The sequence below is a fragment of the Neolamprologus multifasciatus genome, chromosome 9 (genome assembly GCF_963576455.1).
Source record: "Neolamprologus multifasciatus chromosome 9, fNeoMul1.2, whole genome shotgun sequence".
NCBI classification, from domain to species: Eukaryota; Metazoa; Chordata; class Actinopteri; order Cichliformes; family Cichlidae; genus Neolamprologus; species Neolamprologus multifasciatus.
In genome coordinates this window covers 26,681,129-26,692,965 of record NC_140447.1, presented here as the reverse complement: position 1 = coordinate 26,692,965, position 11,837 = coordinate 26,681,129, and positions in this window count along the sequence as shown.

The window sequence follows — 11,837 nt, the reverse complement described above, 5'->3', positions numbered from 1 at the left end:
AAAACAAGTTTGTTCTTTGTTCTTCTATCAAATGACAGAGATGTGAAAGACTATATTTATAACTGTTGGTATTAAAAAGGAACATAATCTGTGAAGCAGATCACTAGGGATGGGTATCGTTTAGGTTTTATCCGATACCGGTGCCAAACCGGTACTTTTGAAACGGTGCCGGTGCTTAAACGGTGCTCAAACCGGTGCTTAAAGAATGGAGAACACAAAATTGGTCCAAAAACCTCTCATGTTTAGCTGTTTTTTTGGTAAAAAGATAACAATGTTAGCCTTTTCTGCAGCTATGGGGCATATATGGTATCACTCTTGGCTGGAAGCAGTGCTTAAACAATGGAAAAAACATAAACTTTGTCCAAAAAGCTCTCATGTTTAGCTGTTTTCCACTTTTTCTTTGGTCATTTTAGCCTTTTTGGCCAGGGTGAAGGGAGTATCTGCCATCAAACAAGAAGACAGCCGCATGTAACTATGACGGTGTTTGCTAGTTCACCTTACATGCATTAATGTAATAACGTGGTTAGCCTACTGAACGTAAATTACACACGAACAACATTAAGCTACTCACGCAGAGAAGAACGGCTGCTGCTGCCATCATCATTTCTGCTACACTAGCAGGGCTCCGGGTCCGATAACAGGCACCACACCCGCAGTAGATGTGCACGGTGTGAGGTCTCGCAGCAAGCTATCAAATACGGCGCATTTCTCGGCTTTAAAAAAAAAGCGCTATGTGTCGCCAGGTGTTTCATCGGATTCGAGGTGTTACCTTTGACAGTGTCACAGTATCAGCTTAAAGCACTTGTTGCAGGCTGCTGAGTTTGCATATTTTGCTGTGAAGTACAGCCAGACTTTTGACTGCTTCGCCTTGGGCATTTTTAATCTGTAGCTCTGCTCTAAAAGAACTTACGTACCTGGCCCCGCCTACTATCCTCGGAAACGTAAAATGATTGGCTAGAATCTAAAGTGTATCACAGCTCAGGAAAAAAAAGCACCGAAATAAAGCACCGAAATGTGCGCTGCTTTTCGGTCTGGTTACTACCGTTTATGTCAGAACCGGTGCCATCATGGCACCGGACACCGGTACCCATCCCTACAGATCACCCAATAATGGTTATGTACAGTTAGGTCTATACATATTTGGACAGAGACAACTTGTTTCTTATTTTAGTTCTGTACATTAGCACAATGATTTTGTAATAAAACAAATGAGTGTCAGGGACCTGGGCTTGAGCGACTCAGGCTCCCTTAGCAGTTATGGACTTAATGGACTTAAATATTTATGGACTTAAATATTTTGTAGAATATGTGTGTGCACTGTGCTTGCTGTCCGTTTGTGTATTCCATGTGTGTATGTTTAGGCAAGTGTGGGTATGTGCATGTGTGTGGGCAGATGTGGTGGGGTCCTGTAGGCCGGGTGAAAGACACCTAAAGGCCTAGAGCATGGCTATTCAACTACGAAGTTAGTTGGGCCAGATTTTCAAACCGAGGAATTTATCTGGGCCAGATTTTTTTTTTTTGAAGCCAGTAAGCAGCAGATCATGATCAATTTCAAACCCACACAACTGTATTGAAAAACAAGTAATTTTTTTATTCCTTTTCCCCTGTAAATCTGGTGACCTCTCACAAATGCACACCAAAAGGTCCATTTAAAACAAAATGGAGCTATAACTAAACTATTTTTTGCACATTTGAAATAATAATAATAATAACAAAAAACATTTTGATAATTCCCTTTCAAATTAAAATAAATATTTCGCTGACCACTCACTTTTCCTGCCATGGATGGAGCCCCATCCGTCACAAGTATACAGACACACATATCCAGACCATTTTCCTCAAAAAGAGCTGAAATCTTCTCAAACATTATTTCGCCAGCTGTGTGTCCCCCTAACGGTAGTAAGCCGTGAGCTGTGATCTCCTGCTATAGGCATTACATCAGTTTCCTTCAGGTCATCTAACAGCATTTCAAACTCGTCTGACGCCAGAACTTCAACTCTACTAATATTTGAACTGTCCTACAGGGGTACGTTTTTAATAGCAGATGTCACACTTACTTTAATTTTTTCATCACTTATCACCGCATCCACCACGGCCAGCATGCAGTATTTCACTGTTTCAGAATCTGTGAAAGGCCTTTTCTTCTTTGCCAAGAAGCAAACACGAAGGGAAGATGCTGCAGCTCTCTCTTGGGCTGTACAGGACCCTCACCATGGTAGTACAACTCCGGTTGTAATATTATTAAACTCGGTAAAATGAATAAGTATTTGTCAGTCCAGGCAGGGTTAAACCGACAGTGTTTCAGATATTACGATGATTGTTTAATATGTTTACATCACGGTGCATTGTGGGTTAAATATTGCTAGGCTACTAGGAGTGTTGCATTCACAGTCTACACTACGCTGTAGGAATTTTTTAAAAAATTAATTAATTAATTATTTTTTTGCGTTTTCTCTGTGTTTCTGCCAGGACCACAGGCAGGGCCACTCGCAGGTTGCTTCTGGGCCGCATTTGGCCTGCGGGCCGCCATTTGAATAGGCTTGGCCTAGAGGGTGCGGCCTGGCTAGGGGGCTGGCCACACCAGAAGACCATGCCATGCACCTGCTACTGATGAGGCTCGTCGGGGAAGATATTTAAGTGGATAGTGGCGCTCCCACCGATGCTGGATGATTGAGTTTAGACTCCAAGTTAGTGTGTGTAGTATAGTGACGTGCAGATAGTGTATGCCTCCTGGACTGAGTGTTCTTACGGCTGCTTCTGTTGTGTATTCCTCAGGAAGAGAGTGGAGCACAGGAGGACAGCGAACATGGGGAGTGCAGAGACACAGGAGCAGAAAGCACGAGCACAGACATGTTGGGTGAAGACACGACACATGAGTCGAGGGAGCTCACGGGGATTAATTGTGTTGTTGTTATTTACTCCACTGCGCACTGTTTATCGCAAGGGTCCTGCGTTTAGGACCTCCGTTCCCTCATCCACACTCAGATGCAGTGTGGATGAGGGGATGCAGATTCCCAGCTGTAATTCTGCAGGTTGAACAAAAAGATTGCATTAAAATAAGAGGAACTTTTTTTTTTTTTTTTTTAAACACAATCCCTTCATTTCAGGGGCTCAAAAGTAATTAGACAGATTTTCCTCCTTTTTAATGCTCTGCCAGGCCTTTACTTTAGCATCTTTCAGTTGAAGTTTAGTCTTCAACAAGTGAAATAGAGACTCAATTGGGTTAAGATCAGGTGACTGACTTGGCCATTGAAGAATATCCCACGTATTTGCTTTAATAAACTCCTGGGTTGTTTTGGCTGTATGTTTTGGGTCATTTTCCATCTTTATTATGAAACACCAACCAATCGATTAAACTGCATTTAGCTGGATTTGAGCAGACAGTATGTCTCTGAACAACTCAGAATTCATTAAGCTGCTTCTGTCCTGTGTCACATCATCATAAACAGGTGTGTCCCAGTGCCACTGGCACCCATGCACGCCCGAGCCATAACACTGCCTCCCCGTGTTTTATAGATGATGCAGTATGCTTTAGATCATGAACTGTTCCACACCTTCTCCATATTTTTTTTTCATTGCCATCATTTCGGTAGAGGTTAAGCTTGGTTTCACCTTTCCAAAGAATCTTTTTCCAGAACTGTGCTGATTTTTTTTGGGGGGGATGTCTTTTTAGCAAAGTCCAATCTAGCCTTTCTACTCTTGAGGTTTATGAGTGGCTCACACCTTGCGGTGAACCTTCTTTATTTACTTTCATGCAGTCATCTGTTTATGGTAGACATTTCTCTTCACCATGGAAATGATTCTGCGATGATCCATCACTGTTTTCTTCTGTGGGTGTCCAGGTCTTTTGGTGTTGCTGATTTCACCAGTCCTTACTTTCTTTCTCAAGATGTACCAAACTGTAGATTTTGCCACTCCTGCTATTGTAGCAATTTCTTGGATTTACTGTGTTGAGTCAATTTTCAAATTACTTTTGGTCCCTTTAAAAAGACGTCGGCACATGTTAAGGGAACTGAAACCCTTCATTTAACTTGAATTTCTCAAATGAAAGCCAAGAGTCTACGCATTATATGAATGCAAATTATATAAGTATAATTGGAATATGTTTGCATAAACTGTGGCGACTGTGGCTCAGGGGGTTGGGAAGCGCATCCGTAACCGGAAGGTCGCCGGTTCGATCTCAGTCCTGGTCGTTGTGTCCTTGGGCAAAACACTTCACCTACCGCCTACTGGTGATGGCCAGAGGGGCCGATGGCGCAATATGGCAGCCTCGCTTCTGTCAGTCTGCCCCAGGGCAGCTGTGGCTACAACCGTAGCTTGCCTCCACCAGTGTGTGAATGCGAGAGTGAATGAATAGTGGCATTGTAAAGCGCTATATAAATCCAATCCATTATTATTATTATTATAAACAGGTAAAAAAACAAAACTTGTGTCAATGTCGAAATATATATAGACCTAACTGGACAACAAATTCAGTGTCCACAGACATGACCACAACCAGGTTATACAAGGGGACCAAACCCTTGTAACCTGATTAATTTTAAAATAGGTCTGCTAATGTTTGAATCATGTTTTATTTATTTATTTATTTTCCTTTTGAGATTTTGTTCTTTGTTTTTTTTCCCTTGCTGTAGTGAACATACAGCAATATAAACATTAAAAATAAATGAAGTACTGGAAAGAATTCTACAGATTGATTAAAGCAGAGTAGGGGAAAAGGACTACGCTGACGTTTATTAAGTAAAGGACAAATCAAGGCAAATGGATGCCCCACTTACTGCAATCAGTAGTTCTTTATTGACTTTTGATCCCAGCTGAATTAGAGACTAAGAAAATAAATAATTCATTATCGATTCAGAGTGCGGTGTGTTATACTGCTATACACAGAGCAAAATCATAGGCTTCTCGTTTCAGCCGTCACCTTGATTGTCCTCCTGAACATAACAGACATACAGCATAAAACTCACTCAGACTGACATCTATGGTGTTAAAAACAAGCGATTATCAAAATAACCAGGGCTGCATGGGTCACGGCCCCTTTTAAAATGTCAAGTGCAAATTACAACACATGATGGCAGTAAACTGTTATCACACTAATCTATTTCTTATTTGGCTGGGAAACCACATTATGTCTGTGTTTTTGCCAAACTGTCACTGTGGACTAAAGTAATTATTTCCCACATGTCTCCGTTTCAAGATTACTTTTTTTTCTTACTTATAGCTTCAGCTTGAGCGAAGAGGCTCAGATTTGGTCTGGGAAGACTCACATGTCCATGTTTAACTGGAGAAAATGAGTAATTCAGCCTCCTAGGCAGAATAGTGTGCCAGGCCTGTTAGCATTTTGACAGTTCCATGTATTAGGCCACATGCTCTTGCCAACATTTCTCTGTGTTCTCTGACAGCGGGGTTGCCTCAGATTGAGAGCGAGTCACAAGCCACAACTAACACCCCCATGTTCCCTGCTGGCTACTAATACATTACAGTGCAAGTAGCTTTGGACAGTGGCATGTTGTCAGTGGCAGTTGTAAATGACTTTATATCTAGCAGTGTATGTGATCTTTTATCATTTTGGTTCTGTGCTTTTACATAATGTACAGATTAAACTAGGCAAACATGTGAAAAAAAAGTTTCAAAAACCCTTTACAAGAAAGAAAAAGCCACATGTCAATGTGTCAATGTATGCATGCATGATGGTGTTGAAAGAGACCTATATCAGTGTTTGTGAGGAAAACACTGACATATTATTTCTCACTGAAGAGACAAGCAAATTTCTTGCTACAATAACCGTTAATTTGTTCAGTAATAACTGCAGGTATGGATAGAAATCTGTGTTGCTTCAATAAAAAAACATTAACATTACAATTAAACATTAGATATGCATAAATGCAAAAAAAACAACCCCCCCCCCCCCCAAAAAAAAAAAAAAAAAAAAAACCAAACAAAAAAAAAAACGCAGTGAATGCTTATTGGTCTAGTGTCATAAGAACATCCAATTTCTATTCATGGTCTGATTTCAAGTGAATTCTTAGGCCAACCTTTAATGCTGATCTTTGTATAATTAATTTATTTTTGCTATCTATATATGGTGCTTTTATGACTAAAAATTGTTCATTTCTGTCATAAGAATCTTATATTTCAATACACAGATGTTTTTTTTTTGTTTTGTTTTTTTTACACAGATATTTGTCTTAATCTACCATGTTATCCTTTCATAATGCATTTTAAAGCCTATGGCCTGAATTATGTACAAACATGTGTTTATGCAAGATCTCCATGCGACAGCCTGAAGTGCCGGTATTTCCCACCTTTAGCTTGTAATTATTTCTCTCCTTTGCATGGCCTTTCCTTAATTTAGCTTTGCCAACCCAGAAGGGGGTATCCTAATTAGACACAGAAAATAATTTAGGCCTATAAATGAATACCCAATAGCATTTGGGGGTATTGGTACTTTTAGCATTGAATCATTAATAGACCACTGTGAAATTAGCTGTAATTAAGCATTCTAATGCCGTGACTATGACGTGCAGTGATCAGCTTTTCAGCTATTATTAGGTTTGGATTTGGTTGTGGCTGATTAGCTAAATTGCCTTAACATGTGATCACCTTTCAGACCTGTGCATAAACCATAAATGACAATTAATTGTTGTCTGTCGCCTAAATGTACATCCAACATCAGATTCACTGTCTAATGAAAATATAACAAACTATACTCTAGCACTTAATTTTGACCTTTTTTACTATAACTCCTTAGATCTCTCTATCTTTTGTGGCTATTTGAGATTCAGACTTACCATTATGCCAAGCCTGGCATGTAATCTAATGGCCAGAAGCTCAATTTCAGTTCCATTAGATAGCAGAGCCCTCTTTCACTTCATTTCAGTATCTTACATGCGGTTTGGAAAACCCAGTGTCCCTTGTGGGGAAGCTGTGGCTCAGGTGGTAGAGCTGATGGCAGGCGAGCACCATGCATGGCAGCTCTGCTGCCATTGGTGTGTGAGTGTGTGTTTGAGTGGTTGAATGACAAACACATGCAGACGATTTACCATTTAGTCTAAATGTGCTTCCTTTCTTCCGTTTCCAACACACAGATATCCTTTCAACTACAAGATAACTGCATGCACTATTTTACATTATTTATTTGTATTTTTTAAGTGCCATACCAGATCAGTATTTTCCTGTTAGCAGTCACTTGATTTCTGCTTTGACTTTTTACATACCAGGTGAGTCCTAAATTCCTAACAGCTACCAACAGTGTGGATGGAAAGGTATCGGGCCTTGCATTTTTGCCATCCTGTCTCAGATATTTCTTATCCTGACCTGAACCCTTGACAAATTATCTGGAATGGCAAAAAATACAATGGTAGACTGCATATTGAAGAGCACACGTGCATATACACATGCACCTGTAGGGCAATGTAGGGTAAACATTAAAAACAGGCTGAATTTGCTACAATGGAAATGTGAAAAAAGTTTTTCCTTCCACGTGACAGCTAACTGCAACATCACAACAAGGAGATGATAATTCTCTATTGTATGTACTGGACTCACACTATATTATTCTGTCAAGGTAAATGTCTAAAGAAGACATAAGCATCCTTATTTTTGAAAACACCCTCACCATTCCCTGAGACAATGCAAGTTTAACAGTTCATCTCCACTGTAGGTTTTGTGAAAGGAAAGAAATAGACTGCTGACAAATGTCAGGTTTTGAAGCCGGCCACTTCGGGTGACTTCTCACTGAAGGATGTGTTCCACTCCCCTTAAGTACTGCTGGGCACTTCATATTTAAAATGCGTCTCTCAACAATTCATTTTGTGTCAAGTTTAGTGTGGATACCCTGGGAGCACCATCTAAAAACCATGACATGTCAATGGTGACGCAGAGACTTGAGTGACAGAATAATTCTCCATTAATAGAACTGGTCGCTCAAAGATCCTTTATTTCTCTAGCCTTCACATGACAATCACTGAAGACTGTTGATAAAAATCTCCAGCAGCGTATAGTGGGAGGAAAATACATGTGGACCAAGAGTATAAAAGGATTTATTTATTATGTGCTTGGTTTATGACATTCAGAAAAAAGTGATTCAAATTCAAATAAAAAAAAAAAAAAAAAAAAAAAGACTATACTGGTTTTTGTGGTCTAACTTTGAAAGGTAAATCAATTTTTCATTAAGATTTGTCCATAGTTAACATTACACTTTTTCAAAAAGATTTTTTTGCTTGATTGTATGTTTTGTTATTAATGATTGACTGCAATATATTTCTTTTTGTAGTTCTCCTTTATCTGAACAATTTATCACTAATCGCTACAAATATAAACACTGATCAGAATCAGAATCAGAAGTGTTAGGTTTTGTATTGTTGATTGTCATTTATTCTTAGAAATATCTACTTATATATGCTTAGAGGTGTATAATTAATTGTGTAGTGATAGGATGTGTGATCTTTAGCAGGCTGCAAAGGCTTGGTGTGCATTCCAGAGTGTTCTGGAATCCACACCTACATCCTGGGAGCATGGGAAGAGGTCGTACATTGTCTTATTGTTTTATGGTAGGATAAACGTAGCTATATCTGTTTTAGTCTGAGTGCCTTTTGTTTACATGAACTGCTGGACTTTCCAGACCAGTAGGTTTAGGGAAGTCTTTATGGGGTCACGCTCTGACCCCACACACCCACACACACACACACACACACACACAATCCTTTGTTCACATGTATACCTATGTAAGATGTTATATGTTAATGACCCTATGCATATTTATGTAACCACAATAAAAGGAGTGCTATGGGGAACCTGGCTGAGAGTCTGACGGAGGTCAAGTGGTGGAACGACACTTGGCTCCAGGCAGGTCTCCCTCATGCATGAGTAACATGAAGAACTTTGCCTACTTTGTGTCTTGCTTTGCTGTGTAATTATATTGTCTTCAACGTTCCAGCGAATAGGTTTAAGCTACAAACCTATCATTAATTGGTCCTTCGAGAGCCGGAGCCCTGGAGTCGACATTCACCAAGGGGAGAAGAGACACGCTGAAAGACTGACGTCAGCCAGGAAGTTCCTGTAGTAAAGTCCTGAGACGTGAGAATTTGTCATCGGGCCGGTGGATTAGCTGTCTGTTTTCTCTCCTTGATGAACGACGATCGGCGGGATTCGAGGCTGATATTACACGCTAAGCAACACCAAGTAAGTGGAAGTCTTTGCCACTGTGTGCGGCAAAGCACGCAACCACTGTGTGCGGTTGCGTTGTAAGTCTTTGCCACTGTGTGCGGCAAAGCACGCAACCACTGTGTGCGGTTGCGTTGTAAGTCTTTGCCACTGTGTGCGGCAAAGCACGCAGCCACTGTGTGAGGTTGCGTTGGAAGTCTTTATCACTGTGTGCGATAAAGCGCGTGATCACTGCTATGTAAGTCTTTGCCACTGTGTGCGGCAAAGCACGCATCCACTGTGTGAGGTTGCGTTGGAAGTCTTTGCCACTGTGTGGGACAAAGCACGCATCCACTGTGTGAGGTTGCGTTGGAAGTCTTTATCACTGTGTGCGATAAAGCGCGTGATCACTGCTATGTAAGTCTTTGCCACTGTGTGCGGCAAAGCACGCATCCACTGTGTGAGGTTGCGTTGGAAGTCTTTGCCACTGTGTGCGGCAAAGCGCGCAACCACTGTGTGAGACTGCGTTGAGACAATAGGCCTAATTTTTGTTGGTTGTGAGTGAGGATATTTGTTGTTGTTGTTGTTGTGTTCGTGGTGTTTGTGTGAGTGAGTGTGGAGTAGAACACATGGTCTGTGACACTGGCCGTTGTTGTTATCATGGGTTCCTAAGCAACCAAGAGTGCGTCAGAGGGTGACAGATGTTTATGCTGGACTTTGCTCCTGGCAGCGCAAAGTATTTAAATAAAAGAGAGCGACGGCTCCTTAGCTGCGCGGGTTCACGCGAGCACGGTCGCGCGGGTTTCACGCGGACCTGAGCCGTGCGGTTAATCGCAGGCTTATAAATGGAAGAGATTCAAATGTTAGAAGTTTTCAGAAAACACACCAGCCTTGAAGAGCATGTGGAGAAGGCCAGCCCACATCATCAGCACTTAAAATATGCTCTGGTGAATGGCTTTCCCCCACCCCTTGCTGACACAAAATGTTTATTCTTTAGCTTGCCCTGATCGACAACGGCCTGTGCTCCAGACCATAGATTGAATTGAGGTGGATAAGTGTTAAAAGAATCTGCATTAAGCTTAGGGTTGCTCAAATTCAGTACAATGATATATGAGATGAAGTGATATAGGCAAATATTTAAACTAATTACGTGCATAGAGGCACTTGACCTGTGTGAAAGACTGTCGTCTTATTATGAGCCATTGTTGAGATATAGAGCACACCTGTGAAAACAACTAATATGCTGAACCCTGTATGAAACATCTAAAGGTACATGATGGAGAAGCTAAATTGAATATGAAAGTGCAAGTCTTTGCCACTGTGGGGCAAAGCACACAACCACTGTGTGAGGTTGCGTTGCGGTCTCTTCTGAGCTGATGATCAAGCTACACATTATCAGATCAGGAGCTGGTTGAGAACTCTTCAAAGAGAGGGAAACAGAACTATGATAACTGTGATAACTGGAGTGTGCAGAGTTTCCGTGAGCAGTTTTCCTGCATCTTGACTCATGTGTGTAGAGTGTTCATAGCATCAGCATCATGTTTTTGTTTATTTGTTTTGTTGGGTTGAAAATAATTTAAAAAACTTGTGATCTTATTTATGGATCACCATGGCACATGCCATTGGCCAAATGATTTATTTACGCAGATGAAAAAAGTGAGTTTGAATGTGTCTGACGTCACAGTGTTTTTGTGCGCTGTGTAAAAGTAATTGCCTCTGATTGTGAGAGCGGTGATTCTGCAGGTCACCAGCTATTGTAAAGAAAAAAAAAAAGAGTACAATAGAGACAAAATTTACATTGTAGATGAAAAATAATCATAGAAAAAAGGTTTTGTGTTGATCAGCCAAGAACAACCACAATCTCATTTTCTGCTTTTAAGAAAGGACTGTTCACAAAAACAGAGAGAGATGTGTGTTGATTAAGCAGTGATAATAATAATGAAAATATCTTAGTTTGTCACTTTCAGATGAAAAGCAGACCTGAATCAATTTTCCACATGCAGCGGTCGGAAGAAAGTTATAGTTTAACATCATTGGAAACGTTCAGGCCAAGTTTTTGGCTGACTTATTTACAGCTCCATGTGTCCCTCAATCTCACAAGCGAGCTCTCACTCCTCCCTGAAGACAAGGAATGCAGCTCCAAAGAGCAATAACATGGCAGATAAAGAGACAGCAGCAGAGTCCTGAGCAAAGACTCCCGAGCAAAGACTCCCAGCAAGCAGCAGCAGTGTGGACAAACAGCATCAGAGAAGAAGAGCAAACCCATCATCCTGCCTGATTGGATGAATGGCACTGTGTTTCCAACAAGCTGCAACTTCACTGTGCATGTGACAAGAACATTTGAGGAGAACTGAGGAGACTGTTGGAGTTTGACATTTGCCACCTTTGGAGAAAATGGCAAGAAGAGACAGTGGAACACAGGACAAAGCTGAAAGAGGACTGCCTGCTATTGGACTGTTGAAGTGGGAGAGGACAACAGAGTGAGAGGAGTGGTGAGAACACATAGGAATTTTGTTTTTAATATGGGAAATCAAAATTGGGGTTAGCAAACCTGGGGAAAAGAAAACTGACTGCTTAAGTTGGAAAATTGAGAAGGAGTCTGAAACACTGCAAAAAAGAAACATACAAAATCACACACACAAGCAGAACATGCATTAACCCTACTAACACAAACACAAGAGAGCTCATGAAGA